Source organism: Hetaerina americana, unplaced genomic scaffold, assembly GCF_022747635.1.
Source record: "Hetaerina americana unplaced genomic scaffold, ioHetAmer1.1.p SCAF_8, whole genome shotgun sequence".
NCBI classification, from domain to species: domain Eukaryota; kingdom Metazoa; phylum Arthropoda; class Insecta; order Odonata; family Calopterygidae; genus Hetaerina; species Hetaerina americana.
In genome coordinates, this window is record NW_027287427.1 from 66,781,072 (window position 1) to 66,799,569 (window position 18,498).

The following is an 18,498-nucleotide window of genomic DNA, read 5'->3' on the forward strand; positions in this document are numbered from 1 at the left end:
GAATGTTGTCTACCCTCACGGCCTTATTTGATTTCATTTCCCTTAATTCCCTTACTATCTTACTGTCGTGTAAGCCTGGGCCTGAGCTGTCTTCATCTACATCATATTCTCTTTCATGCCTAACTTTGCTGGCCTTAGTTCTTTACCATACAGTGAAGAAACCATGTTGGTATCAATTAATATTAAATATAACTGTATGTGAATACATAGTACGTATGACATAATTCAATTTTTTAAATATATTTTAAGATTAAAAGATATTTTAAGATATTACAACTTAAATATATTTAAGATTTAAAATATATTTTAAGTTGAAATGGATTAATATTTCAAAATGACGGGAAGCGGAAAAGCCTGTTGAGTGGAGCGATGGGCTTTTGGTTGTTGGATCTCGGATTTGAATGCGGGAGATATTTCAGGACATTTGCAGCTGAATTCAGCTGTGTGAAGTCCCGTGTGTCGGTTTCCATGCCAACACATCATCATAATATATTTCTGGATCTCCACACCCACACCTCAAAATCCTGTTGCAATGACATTGGCTATGATGGGGTCTTGTTCAAATAAGTGAAGTGATTGAGGGGGAGGAGAAATTTTAATGTAGGGGATGGAAGTGGTTTTGGTGATGGGTGGTACAAGTATCTAGAAAAGACTCTCGCTTGGATGAGAGCGATTTGAAGTTTGAAATTTGAATTAATTCTGTACCCTTACGCTAAAGGATTTCTGATACTTCACCTTCAGTTTCCATATTTTCTCATGTTTAAATTAATATTAGTTCATCTTCAATCGAGTCTATTTTTTCTCTCACATGGAGCACCCTGAAGTATCGGCTTCTATACCTCTTGGGGTATGTGTGCTTCACTTTGAAGATCACAGGCTTTAGGGACCCTGGGTGATACACATGATGTATTTCCATTATTCACCCATATTTCCTTGATCGCTATCAACGCGATGGAAAAATGTAATACTATCTACGTTCAAAATAGTAAGATGGGAACTCTATGGATTAAAAATGTGTGATAAATGTAACTTCAAACACCGTAATTAAAACCAACAAACATTCTTAAATTAAATGTAGATCTATGCAGATCATCATCAGTATTTCAATCCTAGGTTAGGTTTACTGCAGCCCTTCATTCTACTCTATGTAATCTTAATGCCCTCGATCCTTGATATCCTCTTTGTTTTACGTCCTTAATTTGTCGTATGCACATGTCTCTTGGTCTTCCTCGTAGAATCTTCCCTTCTATTTTTCCTCCTATTATACTCCTAATCAATCCATTGGGCCTCAAAGTGTGTCCCATCAATCTATTACGTCTTTGTCGTAGAGTTCTCCATACGATCCTATTGTCTTCTGCTCTTCTATATACTTCCTCGTTCCTTACTTAGTCTGTCCATTTAATCTTCAGCATTCTCCTCCAGCACCATGTTTCAGAGGCTTCTATTCTTCGCTGGTCCACTTTTCCAATGTTCCCCAAAGTCTCGGAACCATAGAGCGCTCCACACATGCTCCACACGAAAGTCTTGACGAATATCTTCCTTGTTTCAAGGCTTAAGTTCTTTGAACATAAATAATTGCCTCTTCTTCATGAATGCGTTCTTCGCTTGGGCTGATGTCGGTCGAACTTCTTCCATCCCATGTTAGGCTGCTGCCCAGGTAGATGAAGACTTGCTCTAGTTTCACCCCTCGAAATATGACATCTGCATTCGGCATGTCTCTTCCGCACACAAAGATTTTAGTTTTCTTCTTGTTGATGTTCATATTATATTCCCCTGTACTTGGTCTATAGCATTAGAGTTGCTTGCAGGTCCTCTCACGTTTCCACCTCTACTGCGATGTCATCTGCAAACCGGAGCATGTTGATTTCTTCTCCATTTACCTTGACTCCTTTGATACCCAATTCTTGTGTTTCTTTTATTGCCTCTTCCAGGTGTACGTTGAAATTTGCTGGCGAGAGGTTGCATCCTTGTCTTGCTCCTTCGCTTATTTTGGCTCCTATTTTTCTTCCATTTTTCGTGGGCATTGTTGTAACCTGATGAGGTTCTTTCATTGTACTCCAATCCAAGCGCTTCTAGTATCTTAAACATCTTGTTCCATTCGACGTTGTCGAAGGCCTTCTCCAGGTCCACGTATTCCACATATTATACAACAGCATTCGCAATATGTTGAAAATGTCTTCGGCCTTTGGAGTAACATTTATCATATCTATAAACATTCTTCGAATTTAGCGCTACGGAATCTAGCATAAAAGAAAATCTTGGCACTGCCAAGAAGTAGTTGAATTGAAGTTAGGTCTCATGATTAGTGATAGCAAACTGCGCTAGAGGAGAAATTTGCATTATGGCAGCATTAGGTTTGATATTCAAAATTATATATCCCTAATCTCGCTTCTGTGTGGGCAAGGAAGCCCAGAGTGGTAGAGATCCGCGAGTTGAGATGAACGAACAACCCAAGGGGAGAGAAGAGGAACGGCGAGGCCCAACGAAGGCTCTAGGTGGACCGTGGTCTCCGATGGCACAAATGGTGTCCACATTGACGGAGCCCATGCAAAAGGTAAAAATAGTTGAAACTGAAACATATGATTGCTATTGCGTGGTGGCTTTCACTGTAACATAGATTTCGGATGAACACGCAGATTAAACACCGCCATATTTCTAAGCCTCGCCTCATAAAACACGCTAAGACGCCCTACACTGAGATAAATCCTTTAGTTTTGCATGCATTCTACCTTCCTTCATTCCGTTCCGTATTTCACTCCTTTTCCTCCCCTTAATTCCTTAACTAACGCTCTTTTCTCAAACAAGGTCTTCATCATTCCATCCCCATTTAAAATCCCATGCACCCACATCTCTTGCCTCCTTTGGATTTCTCCTAAAAATACTCTCTCCTCCTCATCACTCCTACAATTTGTTTTTCTTTCCGCCATTTTACCTTTTCCGTCATTCTCAACACCCGCATCTTAAAATCCTACAATATATGACTGTCATTTTGCTTTAACGACCAAGTTATCACACTGCAAAACTACATGGCATATTGAATTTTTCACCAATAGCTGCATTACTCTTTATTCGATGTTCCTGTCATTAACTTCCTCCTCCTTGTTAAACCTTCTTTCCCTAAAGCAATTCATTCTTCTAATTGCGTCCCTTCTACTTTAAATACCTTGGTTCAACGCACTTCCAAGACATAAACTGTTCCACTGACTATATGATGCCCTCTAATTTTAACGTTTTACTTGGCCTCCTAGTTCTAGAAGCCATTATAACATTTTCTTGTTGAAATCGATAGTAAAAATACTTTTAAATCAGTTTACTGAGATTGTTTTCCAAAGAGAAACCCTCTTTATTAAAATTTAAATCTTTTTTTCAATTTATAGCGCGTTTTTACTTTCCGGCCGGTCCATAAGTGACCAAATTGTCTGATCCAGCCCATGTACAGGTATCTTTAGTAGCATTCCGAGTTTCTTCTTTATTTTCGAGGAATAATCGCGGTGATTAACCAAAAGTTCGCTTTTTTATGGCAGAGGAGTGTCCATGTCATGCTAAGCTCTTTGCAGCGATGTGTGAAATTCACGCATTATGATATGTGAGCCAGTTCCTATGCCTCCTTTGGTTTCCCAGTTCTGAAACCCGAAAAATCACACAGCTTGCTTGAAGCTGAGGGTGCCCCGAGGGATCACCTGGAATCGAACCCGAACCATGCGGTTAATATTCCAGCGATGGTCTCTTTGGACTACCAACTGACCTTTTGAGCAATGTTAGAGCAAATATTTATGGTCACACACATATATTTTTAGCGTTTTCACTTCCCCCGAAATGAAATACGATAATTTTGATGAACATTTCAATATTTTTCTCTAACAACTGAACTGTTTTCTGCGTTTTTATTGCTCCCGCGTTTTTGTACCAAAGGCTTGGAATCAAACAAAGCAAAACGAATACCGTTGTGCATTTGCTTTTTTCATACTGTGATTCTTTTGTTCTTTTAATGAATATGCACTGGTAATTTTACTTTGTGTGTGTGGTTATCGCATTTATTTACTCGGCTTTACCCCTCGTACATGGGATTATATTCCCCTTCATAATCGTTTAAACAGTCAAATATAATATGTATAGATAGTGTTTATATGCGATGCACAAACTAAAGCCTTCCTTCGTCAAAAACAAAAGAATTGATCACCTAGGCATTGTCAAAATAATTTAATGATATTTAACTTTTTGTTGGCACTTATACCGTAGAACAGATTGGTTATACTTCCCGATTTTGGTGACTAGTAACACATAAACCAGAATGTTTCGCCATACAAATTGTTCCAACTCTGACTGTACTAGGAACCAATGAGTGGTCAACGATTCCAAGTAGTATCCTTTATCCTCATTTTGCAAGGCCGATTCGCCTGTTAACTAATCGGCATGTTTCATGATGAGATCTCTCTATTTATTAATTTGACTCTATCAGTCAATTATCTTAGATGTCCAGACCATGAAATAGTTTTGCTGTGCTCCAATTCAGAGGCACGTTCTCTCCCTTCCACTTTGGGAGAAGAGTCGATTTAGTGTTATAAAACCGTATAACAGATGGGGAATGCAGACGATTATATACTGTGTAAGTGTATGCAAGCTTGTATTTTCATGCCATATTATAACATTTTCGTCATTAATACAATTTTAAATAGCATTGATTAGTCAACTATTGTTGGTAGTCTTCCCTTTAAGGTATGTTTTGGATGGACACAGACTGAATATCGCCAAATCTTTTAGATTTGTCAAACGAGAAGCAACCTGGTACCCCGCTCTATGATAAAATATTGCTTAATCAAGAATAATAATATTTTTATCTGTATAAAAGTATAATAGGAGCATAAACTTGAAATAATCAGTCATAAAGACTTATCTTCATCACACCTAAATAATAAAATCTTAAAATTTGTTTCGTAACCCAAGAAGAAATGTTTTCAATTAATTAACTATTTCATGAGGAATGTGAATTGGGCCTCATGCTATCTTGTTATATGTCCTGACTCTTTACGTGAAGCATTACAAACCTCTGTGATGATGCAGCATTTAGTTTTATGTTCACAGAAAAATGCGACGGCATATGTGATTAGAGAAATTTGAAAAGGGATGCACAAGTTATATTTTAGTGAAGAATAGGAATTTCCTTTCATTTAAGCATCACTTTCTGCTTGTCAGTCACGATCATTATCAATCCATCCTTGGGGAAGTGAGAAGATGCGTTTTTAACGACGCGGCATCTCTAAACCTGATCGTGAGGTCGTGGTTACATCTTTATCCGCATCGACGGGGAAGCAGCACACGGCGGAATTGGGAATTCGCTCCGCCCGGGAGGGAATTTTAAAATAGGCTGGCTCCTTACACTCATTCGATTTCCTTTCCAATTCTTCCTTATTCTTCGAGCCACGGAATGAGGAAATAAGAAAAATGTGTTGCACTTTTAATTTAAAATTAGTACGTTCCTCATAAAAAAATATCTGCGGAAGCCATTCCGTATTTCACCATTTGGTTGTTCGCGTATTTTATGGCAAAATCATCTTTTTTGCTTGACATAAGCCATGGCGATAGCGACTTAATAAGAGATCTCTTTCGCATAATTTCTATTAATCAACGCAGGAATTCAATTCTATCCCCTCGTGAGAACAGGGGAATAGGATGAAGTATAGCGATCAGATTTCATTTCATTCCATTTTAATGTATGTAACCATGATTTCATCAAGTTTATCACCGGTTATCAACGTTTTTGGAGATAAAACTAAATTTCAGTCATATGTTCCATAAATTCCAAAATGGTGAAATAACACGAGTAATTCGCATATAACATGGCTAGAAAGCCGAAAGAGGGCTGTAACGTTTAGCAAATAAGACAGAACTCTAGATCATTGCACTCCGAGTTATTCATTATGTCGACCCCAGAAATCTCGAATTATTATCAGATCAACTGTAAATGCTTTTTATACTAATTCAAATTAAATAAGAGGTAAGTTTCTGAATACTAACATAAGGTAATATGGGCCTACTCTAAACGGAAAGATAGAGCCCGATGTACGTACTACGCCCAATGAAAAGCTAAAAGTAGCATTCATTTAACCATTGTATTTAAAAATAGATACTTCACTTCACAAGTCATTCATGGAAGATTCAAATAGGAATCGGCATTCTACTGAAATATTCTGCCACTCCTGGTTTTGGTCTTGTTACAGTGAACACGTAGTCCTACCCACAGAAAAAGCCATAGAATGTGATAGGGTCCATGTTTGTGAACTCATTGTGTAGGTAGTGTCGATTTTATGCATTTAAACAACTCATACACGATTACAAATCCATCAATAAAGAAATTTGCTAGTTAGAACGGGAAGTGTCTTTGTCCTTGGCACTGTTACAGTAATATTTTTGTGAGCTTGATAAGGAACTCACTCCGTCAAATTCGTTCGCGGAAATCATGAACGAAAAGCACAAATTTGTCGCTTCGCCTGCCCATATGATTTCTAAACTTGCGATTATTTAATGTGCTTATGAGATTCAATTCAAAGGGCTTGAGAGACTGGAATTATCATAGTATGTTTCAACAGTTTTGGCGTTATCTCAAGTATACTGTAGTTTAAAAACCACTTACAGTAAAGGGAAATGGGAAGGCGTTCGTGGATCACAGCAGTTTAAATTACGATTTCCTAGAATTGGTGGTGCTAAAAGTGAGATTGTTTTATATACTTCTTAGTTATAAGTACGATCGTGTACGATTGCTTTAAAAATGTCCAGAGGAGCTGTGCCTATGTAGTTTATTCTCAAATATGTCGGGAAGGAACGCCCATCCATTAAAGTGATGAATGAAAATGCTTGTAAGAGATTTAGTGGGAGATATTGGTTAAAGGTGGATGTGGGGGGCAGGGTTTTTTTGCAGGTAGTCTCAGAACAAATAGATTACCTTAATATGATCAAATTCTTCACCAAAACACGAAGAAGGGTCCTTTGACAGCAACGAGTTTTGCGTGTCCTTCCAATTATATTATACATTTCTCCTTCTTGTTTCAATATTCAACGCTTCTTGCATATCGAAAAGCCTTTTGCGGAATTTCGCTTTTTTCCTTGGCCTCAGTGCTATAGTTCTTGCAAGTCTCTGAAATTTTGCAAAAGAATAAAAACCTGATTTCAACTAGTTAAGTAAGTATAAATTGAGTAGCCTCAGGCGTGATGTGGTGGAAGTCGAATATAATGAACAACTGATCGTAGCACTTTTCCCCTTGATAAAATTTATTTTACGACCGGGTTTATCGTGAGACCTGATGATTATGTAATGCATCGAAACCCGGTCATAAAAAAATTTTATCAAATGGAAAAGTGATACGATCAGTTATTCATTACATAAGTAGATCTAAAAATTTCCATTCCCAGAATAATACCTAGGAAAAATTTTACGTTGGCAGAATTTTAGTGAAAGAAGATAGAAAATATGAGAGAATTAAAAGGCGTGGGAATTCTGTAAGAAAGGTTGTTCGTTGCAAATGGAATAAGTTTGTCAAAAAATGGTCGAATGTCTAATGCAACAAAAATGACTATGTATGAAAGTAGATTATTTCCTGCCTTATCATATGACGGTGAAAGCGATTAATTCATGATAAACACAAATCTCGAATAAATACAGCACGCATGGGCTAATCGTGAATTAGTGTTAAAAATAAAATACATAGCGGAGAGGAATGAATTTGTCATGAGAGGAAATGGATTCGGTGCACCGACAGTAGACATGTTTGAAATAAGTCTGCTTCGCTGATTTAGTCATACATCTGCATAATACCTCACGAGCTACCTCAATAGCGTGTGTGGCCGAGGGTGATTCCACATTAGGCACGCAAGATCAAATATTATTGCTGTTTAACTGTTAGTTACTGATAGGTACGCATTTTTCTTAATGTTAAAACGAGCTGCTAATGGCAAGAAGTTCAATAAAATGTGGGTTAGATAAAAATAATGAAAACGAACTAGACTACTCAGAAAAAGCATTTTCCCCTATAGCGGGGGTTTGCATTTATTCTGATCCCTTATTTTTTGCTGGAAAAATAGTATCTTAAATCCATCGGTTCCACACTTTATCACTCTAATCTTATTTTCATGATTTCTCCAAACGCAGCACAAAGCGACAACTAGTATATTTTCAACATTATTGCAAAATAGACCTGTTTCCGATGTATACAAGAGCTTTATGCATGCAATTTAAACTTTGCTCCTTGAGTTATTCCCAACCTAGTTCCTCTGATAATCTAGATACACTACGGATTTTATCATAACAGAGTTTCAGAAATCTATCTCCCCAAAACCGCACACAATCTATACCTCATTGAGAGGATTGTGGGTCGATTCGCTAATCAAAGGTGAACCTAATCAAAGAGACTCCAAATGAAGAGTGTGATTGGTGTCATGTTCAAAAAAGCATGTGTGAACAACTAATTAACGTAACAGAGGAAAAAAAGTATTAAAGGGCAGGGTATAACGGAATAAATCAGTGAAAGACATTAAGTTACTTAAAATACCTTAAAATAAGATGCAATAAATTTACCAACCCCAATTGTAAATGGCGTATATTTACTTACTGACGTTTTACCTTCTTTCGTTTCTGAAAATGTATGTATGATTAATTTGAATATTATCGTGATTAAGAATAATATCTTAATTCACATAAGAGCCTCCCTGAACGTAGGAAATACCTTCTAAGAATATGCATGAATAAGATTCAGTTTCCAGCTTGATGTGGTGGAAGTAATTAATATTGAAAAATAGATTGAGGCACTTTTCCGCAAAGTTTAATAAACGACACGCGTTTCGACTCCACGAGACATCGTCAGGAACAAGGCATAATAACCAATATAAATACAATAATTAAAGCTAGAATAAGGCACTCTTGGTTTGAATTTTTTACCTGAATATAACTTGGGGATTCAAAACGCACGTCGTTAATTAAATATTTCTTTGAGTGGAAAATTGCCATAATCTCTTTCTTTATTTTGCACTTAATTTTTCACTGAGTCATTTTTTGTTTGAAATTTTGCACATTTCCCTCCATTTAATTAAATAATTTCATTTCCAATAAGAAAAATGAAGGATATAGAGAAAAAAATTAAAATAACTTAATTATAATTACCATTAAAGCTTTCAAACAGTAGAGCATACCTTTCAATGTGTGATAAACGCTTCAAGGGACCAAAGTTTTTTTATTCAAAGACGCGGCGAGAGATGTTTTTGATTTTTTTTATTTTTAATATGACCCAGAGGAAATATATTATTTTCATTAGGTGCCCTATGTGACGTGAAATTGAATGAGTTCGGAAATAACATTCCCTTTCTCGTTCCGTTCCTTTAGCGATATCTGCAGTCGCGAGCTTTCAAAACACCCTGATTGTTCCTCCATCTTCTGGCTGTGCTGTCCGCTGCCATGGCACTTAACTTTATATAATACTTCCCGTTCCACTTACGTGGAGTGGCAACATACCTTTTCATTAGACCCAGGCCGATGAATACATCTCATTCTTCAAAACCTCAGGAAGTATTGTGCTCTCTCCTCAAAGCTTCGCTCACTAATGGAATATCCTAATAGCTCCGTTAAAGCCGCAGAAAGCGTTTCCATGAACTTGACGGATCGATATTTTAACATATTCTCGGATTCGTTTACTTCCAAAGTTGGCAATCTCCTTTTTCATAGTTTATTTAGGGTAGAAATGGACAGGAAAGTCTTTAAACAGTCCACCAAAACTGTAATTACTATTGTTTCATGTGTATACGAAGTAAACGGCTGGCAATCGGAAAGAATAGTGATAACAACTATTCAAGTACTTAAATACCTTTGTATGTACTTTTCTAAGCAGATTTTTACATCTTACAACTAAACTTTTACAAGCCATAAGAAAAATATAATTTTCCACGAAGTATGACCGTTATGATGGTGACCAAAATTTATCTTTGTAGCCTTAGGGAGTAAATTGCGTTAGGCAAGTTCCGGGTTTTTCCCACCCCCCAACCTTCGTAGGGATCCGTAAGATATGAACCCTTTCCCTACCTTTTAAGCTATTATCGGCGCTATATTTAATGTCAAACAGACACTATTTTTCTGAAAGAAATGAAAATGCGCATTTATGTTTGACAGAAGTGTTTTCCACCACCAACACAGACCACTTGCATTACATGATAGTACTACAAAATTAAAAACACGTCGAGACTGAATAAATAGGTTTAAAAATACTTAAACAGTTCGACAGCTATAGGTTCCTTCATCAGTATTTTCAAGTCTTCTTTGGTGAACAAGGATATCCAAAACTCTTTCTTCATCAGCAGTGGTTGAAATAATATAGTGATGACCCTTCCGCAATAGTCTCCCTCGACCCTCCCCTGTCGTAAGGAAACGTAATTAAATGGCACACATCCCTCCTGCCCCAAAATCCTCACGTAATCAAAGTACAGCCCCTCATATAGCTCGAGTAAGGTTGAGAATAATTTGGCCGATCTAGTAAATTTATAGAAATATTTCCGTGAATTGCGTTGTTGAAGGATTTTCACAGAATACCCTGATGCAAAGGATCACATGCATGAAAAAGAATCTCATGTGACTAGCGCATGACATTCCCCAACTTGTGGTATCCCTTCAGTGGAGTTTCACTTCATGAGTTACCGGTTCGCTCTGCCCTCAGTAATTCTCATGATTCTTTATTTCCATCTTTCATCCAATCCAGCGGTCTATAAACCTTTGTGATTGTGTAACATTAAAAAAAATTATTGGTGTGGACCTTTTAAAATCTCGACACACATGCAAATACGTGACGATATATGCCTAAAATTTTCATAAATAGGTAAAATGCAAGCTAATAATTGTTCATCTTTATTCAATGTTCCCCTCCCCGGACTACAACCTTGACATGGTGGAAGGGCTTGTGCGTTCCGATCACCCCTAGAGCTGTGCTGGCGGGAGTAATAAAAATTGCTCCTGGTAGGGTCACCCATGCCAGATAGGTCGAAGGTTAGGAGCCAGACGAAAGGTAGTCCACGCAGCGCCTGTTCCTCAGTGAGGCGGCTGCAATGGCGTCTGACCCCAGTGGGGCGGCCAGTAAGTGATGGTGTCACGTTAAAAACACTATTGAGGAAGGCAACGGGAAACCACCTCAATTATCATTCCCAAGTTTTAAATGATGGACTATACAGAGATTTTGAGTCCTGGCAACCACGGGGCTCGGCCCAATCGGCCGTGTGTCGTCCCCGCAGCGGGGGAGGCAAGGCTTCCGCGGTCGTCATCCCACGAAACCCTTGCAAGGGAAAACCAGCAGCAGCAGGACAGAAGACGCAGGAGAAGAAGACCAAATTAGTTAGAGTAGGAACGTGGAATGTTAGACAATGATGAGGACAGGGAAATTGGAGAATATTAAGCGAGAGATGGAAAGGGGAAATATAGATATTTTAGGTCTATGCGAGGTGAGATGGAGAGATAGCGGGGATTACTGGAGTGATAAGTATAGAATAATATACAGCGGTGGAGACGAGAGCAAACGAGGGGTTGCCATAGTATTAAATGAAGAGGTAGGAAGAAGCGTAGTCAACATAGAGCAGGTAACGGATAGAATACGACTAGTGGAGATAAAAGCAGAACCCACGAACTTAGTTATTATTCAGGTATACATGCCACCGAGCAACCATAAGGAAGAAGAGGTCGATAGGATATACGATCAGTTAGAGGACATGATCGCGTGTGTTCCTGCGGGGAAACATTTGATAGTGATGGGGGATTTGAATGCGACGGTAGGCGAAGGAAGAGATGGTGATGAGGTGGGGGACTACGGTTTAGGCACGAGGAATAACCGCGGGGAGAAAGCAGTTGAGTTCTGCAGGAGACAGGGGTTAGTCATCACCAACACTTGGTTTAGACACCATAAAAGACGCAGGTATACATGGAAAATGCCAGGTGACTCAGGAAGATATCAGCTAGATTATATCCTGGTTAGACACAGATTTAGGAACAGTGTGATAAATTCCCACAGCTTCCCGGGAGCGGATGCGGACTCAGACCACAACTTAGTTGTTATGAAATGTAGCGTACGTTTCAAAAAGATAAGGCAGGGGCGGCGAGTTAGAAAATGGAATGTAGAAGCATTAAATGGGTTGAAAAGGAAGGAATACAAACAGGCGGTAGAGAAAATCATGGCGGATGGTAAAGGGCTTAGTACTATCGAAGAAAAATGGGAAATGATCAAGAAAGGGTTGTCTAAAGCCGCAAAAGACACTATTGGAACCGTTAACGCTAAAAGGACTAGGAAACCATGGATCACGGATGAGATGATTACAAAGATGGATGAGCGGCGAAAATGGAAGAATATAAATACAGAATTAGGCAAAATGAAGTACAAAGAATTGAACCATAAATTGAGGCGGGCAACAAATAAAGCAAAGGAAGCATGGTGGAAGACGCAGTGCGAGGATATGGAAAGTCTGCAGAGGAAGGGTGAAATCGGTGCGCTGTACAGCAAAGTTAAATCGTTATCGAGAAGTAAGAAAGGAAGAGCTATGCTAACAGTTAGAGATAAGGCGGGTAAGGTAATAGTTGACGCAGGAAAGATCCAAGAGAGATGGAAGGAGTATATAGAAGAACTGTATAGTAAAGAACTCAGACCAACAAAGTTAGACATTGAAAAAGAAAATGACGTAGAGGAAGACAGCTTAGGTCCAGGCATACTAGACAATGAGATAGAAAGGGCATTAAGGGAGATGAAACTAAATAAGGCCGTGGGGGTAGATAACATTCCCGTGGAACTTTTAAAATGCTTAGGAAAATGTGGGAGGAAGAGGCTACATGGGCTGATCCGTAGTATTTATGAGGAAGGAATCTGGCCGGAAGACTTTGTGAGATCAGTTTTAGTTCCTATTCCGAAAAAGGTAAAGGCCACGTCATGTGAGGAATATTGGACAATTAGTTTGATATCCCACGCAGCTAAAGTTGTTCTCAGGATCATAAACAAAAGGATAGAGAGTAGGGCAAATGATTACTTAGGGGATGATCAGTTTAGGTTTAGGAAGGGGAGAGGTACGCGTGATGCAATTGCAGTAATGAGATTATTGATCGAGAGGAATATAGAACACAACCAGGAGGTATTTGCCTGTTTCGTAGACTTCGAAAAAGCATTTGATAGAGTGAATTGGGAAAAACTAATGAGTATATTGCAGAAAATAGGAATAGATTGGAGGGAAAGGAGGCTAATCCGCAACCTGTACATGTCTCAGACTGCTCAGGTGCGGGTGGGAAACGGGGAGTCAGGATGGGCAGTTTTAGGAAGAGGTGTAAGGCAGAGTTGCCCATTATCACCGTTGCTGTTCAACCTGTACGCAGAGGAAATGATCAAACAGGCATGGGAAGAACTGGAGGTAGGAATGAAAGTTGGCGGGGAATTCGTAAAATCAGTTAGGTTTGCTGATGACCAAGCTTTAGTTTGTCAGTCAGCCAAGGGGCTGCAAGCATTGCTTAGTGAATTGGAAATTCAGTGCGACAGGTATGGGATGAGAATCAATATTAATAAAACAAAGGTTATGCGATTTTCTAGAAAGAAAAAGGCCAAGCTTAACATTAAAATAGGTGGGCAAAAAATAGAGCAGGTAGAACAGTTTACGTATCTCGGTAGTGTTTTGGACCAACACGGTCAAAGTAGTAGGGACGTAGGGAGAAGAATTGCGCTAGGCAAAGAGGCTTTCACAAGGAGGGAGTTGATGACGGGGACGTTGAGTAAGGATGTTAAGAAAAGACTCATAAAAACTTTGATATGGAGCGTAGCTATGTACGGTGCGGAAACGTGGTCATTGAAGCAGGAGGATAGACGTAGATTGGAGGCTTTTGAAATGTGGTTGTGGAGAAGAATGGAGAAGGTGAAATGGACAGAGAAGAAAACAAATGAGGAAGTACTTGGTATGGTGGGCGAAGAGAGTGGTTTGCTGGGAGCAATCCTATGGAGGCAGGAAAAGTGGATGAAGGGGGTGTTGACCGGGAGTGGGATGTTGAAGACTGTGATAGAGGGTAGAATGTTGGGCAAAAGAGGAAAGGGAAGGAACAGGATAGGGATATTGGACGGGATGAAGGGAGGAAGAAAGTACTCAGAGATGAAGAGGGACCTGATATAGAGTAGGATGATGGATTTTGTTGTTAGGAGTAATAAAATGTTTTTTGGTAGTTGTGTCCATCCAAAACCTACCTTAACCGGTAGATTACCTTAAAAAAAAATTCAATGTTCTTATTTTTATCCATCACCTAGCATAAGCCGAGTATCGACTCGCGCACCCCCTGAGGTACGGGTACCGTATTTCTAAGACCACTGAAATCAACGGATTGCCGCAGCAAATCATTTTGACGCTCTAGACCAGTGGACGCGAACTCTCCTTCTAATCTGTGCATTTGTTATCAGCTTCGTCTCTATAAGTGGACGTATTTTTATCAACTTTGGGCTATTTATCGTGTAGTTGTATAAACTGTATTATGTTAACATGGTTTCCAACACTGATTTATGATTTATCAGCAATACCTTAGCTCACTTCGAAAGCAAAGAGTTCACCTTCATGTTAGGAGAGAGACTGACGTCAAATACTTCTGCGATCAAATTGTTTCTTCAATTATTCCTTAAATTCTTTGAATAGTAATTCCATTGGCCATATTTGGCAGAGAAGTAAAGTTGCACGCGTCATTTTATTAGTGAACATACATCCAAGGTCGCTTAGGCATATTCATTGCAGCAATAATGGTGGAAAGTGAAATTTTTTCCCTTCCGTAAGTAGCACAGCATCAATGACGATGAGAATTATTGAAAATTAACCTAGTAATCGTATCTTTGCTGTTAAAACCACTTTTTTCTTGGAGTGCCGAGATTCAGGCGGAGGGCACTGGCACTGTACAAAGAGGACGCAGAGAAACCGTGTTTTACGCAAAAAATATGCCTACCACAGCAGAGACCTCTGTGCTCCGCTTGCATTACTATTTTATTACCGTAGTAGAAAATTCTTAGCCATTCTTAGCATCTACCCACCAATTCTCATTTACCATAGTTAAGTTCTAAAAATGTGTCATTTTCATCATTTTTCTCGTTTCTTAGCATGTCCTAGTCACGTAACAAACGAGCCTTGAGTGTACACTATATTTTGGTATATAATACTAATGCTAAGCTATTCAAATAATTCCAGTATTTTTTCCACATCCCTGGAGCTACGCTGTATTTCCACTCCCAACTGAGTTTCACTTCCTTTTTCTTGAGTTATCATTCTTTTATATTACCTTCAAACACGTTTTGTGGTATAACTAATACATGATGACCATATGATTATTCATTCCATGATTTTTTAATTTTTGCTTGAGACATGGGCTGCTATAAAATATGTTAAAGTTGTACTCCATTTTTTAATAATCTGTTGTAAAAGAATTTATAAAAAGATAATTTCGGTGAAAGCGAATTTCAAACGATTTGGTCAAACAAAAATCATCATTATTACGTTTTGGTGAAACGCTGAATGATGACCACAAGGTTACCATGATATGTTTACCTGAGAAAAGCAGCATTAGTATTAGCGGAAAATAGTATTGCTGAGCATTCTTATCACTAAACGCTATCCTTGTAACGAATACACACAATGATTGTTACTCATCACTACGATGTCCCTCTTCTCAGCTTACTTCATTGGAAACAATTCGTATCAAAATTTTGCAGCAGTTTCCTTCCCTCTCTGCTGACCATCTCATCTGCTTAATGTGGGACAGGCCTAAGTCAGAGAGAAATATTCCCTTGCTTTCCGTGCTTTGCGATTTTCTCACACTTTCTACCGTACACGCATCACCATTAAATATTTCAGCACCCCTCGGTGGTTGGCTACAGTAACAAACACTCGCCGAAATGTACGTGCACCATTTGTCATCATTTATTTCATTGCGTCTTATTTTCTGGACACATGACAAACAATTGATCAGATTTTACTAACATACGTTCGGTTTGTGGTGTTAGTGAAAGCGAACGGGTGCACCACGAGCAAATAGAACGGTGCGGAGTGATTTCTTAGTATTTCTTAGTAGTTTTGAAGCGCAAAATAGCAATGGGAAAATAAGTCCAATTTGTGAGAACCGATGGATAATTGAGGTAAATACGAAGGCAACCTTGCAACGGCTTTGACCGAAACTCAATTCACATAGTTATAATGAAGATACTAAGCCGCTTTATCGCTTCTTATTTTAATGGAGCGACTGACGACCCTGCAATTCATCCCCATCCACCTTCTATGCAACCCCTTTCTACCATTCGCCATGAATTTAATGGACCTTTCGAATACTTGAAATCTCGTCGATCCATTCCAGTGACCCCTTTAATCATCAATTCAGAACGCGTGCACCCCTTTTGATATTTAAATTAGGAGATACTCTCTCGCATGACAGGATCGATGGATTGTTAAAAATAATTGCAGATCTGCCTTTACCCTACATGTAATTGTGATAGGAATACAGAATAAGCAAGAATAATTTAAGATATCTACACTAAAAACATATTTATTACACCATAATTCATTGCAAAATATTATTATGCTAATTCAGAAGAATTACTGAAGGATGTATGGATTAAAAAGAAGGATCATTTTTTCAAACATCTATGCACATCTAAACAATGCCTCGTAAGCCGTTGCAAGGATTTATGGAGGGGGGCGTTTAGGCACTAGCCATGCATGGAGTTATATTAGTTCAGCCATTTATTTGCATATATGGTAGCTAATATGCACAAACTCTCGAGCACACACATGCACATCTCTACATACATCATGCAATATGTGGTATTAGTATAAAAACCATTCAATTTTAGCCTTTGAGTTACTGTATTCGTACACTTGGGTTCGATTCGGTCATGATTTCGTATCGTGCGAGATAAGAAAGAGTATTTGAATCAGTCATTAGCGTAGTCCACCTGTTCCTGTCGCAATAAGACAGTTATCCTGTAGTTTTCTAAAAGTCTTCCAACTGTTTTCTCTCATCGTGAATCTAGAGACTCCCTGCCTCAATCCTCTGGCAAACCCGTCATGCTTACATATTCTCTTGTCATAGCGATTTTTAAAGCCTATCGAATTTTCTCAGAAGATTTTTCCCAATTCCTTAATCAACGTTTTCTCCCATAGAAAAGGAGTAATGAGGATGATGAAAATGGGTGCTGAGGACAAGGAGGGTCGGAGAGGTAGTTGACACCTCCTAAAAACGCCTCAATACTTTATACGAAAGGTATACGAAAGAAACACTCGAGGAAAGCAAAATATTGTAATAACTCATCATCAAACGGCCATGAGTAACATGTCGTTTACAATTTCCGCCAACCGAGGGTGAAATAAGCTTACCATAACCACAAATAACGGATCAACACTGATATCGCTTAAAAGGGCGCCGCACAAAACACTCCTTCAAGCGAAAGAGGTAGACTCGTTATTTAATAAAAAGATGTTTTCATCCCTTAAGAATGGCATAATAGTACTGTAAATATGGTTGTAAATATTCAATTATGTGAAAATATGATTGGTAGTCATTCTGTGTTTACTTATGACATTCATTTATAAATTATGTATATCAATTTGACTTGTGTGTATAAATATAAACATTTATATTCTGCTCTATGCTATTGGTTCAATTTTCCATTTTATCTTACTTTAAACATATTTCCTGTGACGTGCGGCTTCTTGATTCTCTTATTTTCTACTATTCATATGTTTCCTTTGGTTCTCTCTCTCTCTCTCTCTCTCTCTCTGTCGCTACTATACAGGTATAATAGCGACAATGTTGCTATATACCCTCATTACCATCGGTATGAAGCTTAACTCACCTTTCCCCAACTGCTTTAATTCCCTTAGTACACCTTCCTTATTGCACCCAATGAAAAATCAATATTCCACTTTGGCACCGTCTTGCCAATCCTAATTCTTTTCAATTTGAACTGTCATTTCATGAAAACTAAATTATGATCCGAATCTGCATCCGCGCCCGAAAAGTTATGGGACTTCATGACTACGTTTGTAAATCTATGTGGAAACGTTATAATATTTAACTGATATTTACCTTTTTCTCCTGGCATCTCCCTTATGTGCTTTTGATGGTGTTTGAATCAGGTTTTTGTTATTATCAAACTCTTTTCTCTGAAGAAACAACTGCTTTCACATTTCGATCATTTCTAATTCCTAACTCCTCTACCTCTTTCCTATCCCTCCCTTGGTCTGCCATTATTTTCCAATCCACCATTACTATCAAGTTCTTCCTTTCTTGCACGTTCTCAATTATTTGTTCTAATTCATCATAGAACATGTCTACTATACTTCATCCTCCCGATGACTACTTGTCGCTATGTACACTAGGATTACCACTATTTTGGACGGGTCTGCTCAAAAGCTCAACTACTTCATGAGAGATTCCTATTCAGCACTACGGCCAGTCCACGCTAGCTGTCCTCCCCCACTATAAATTAC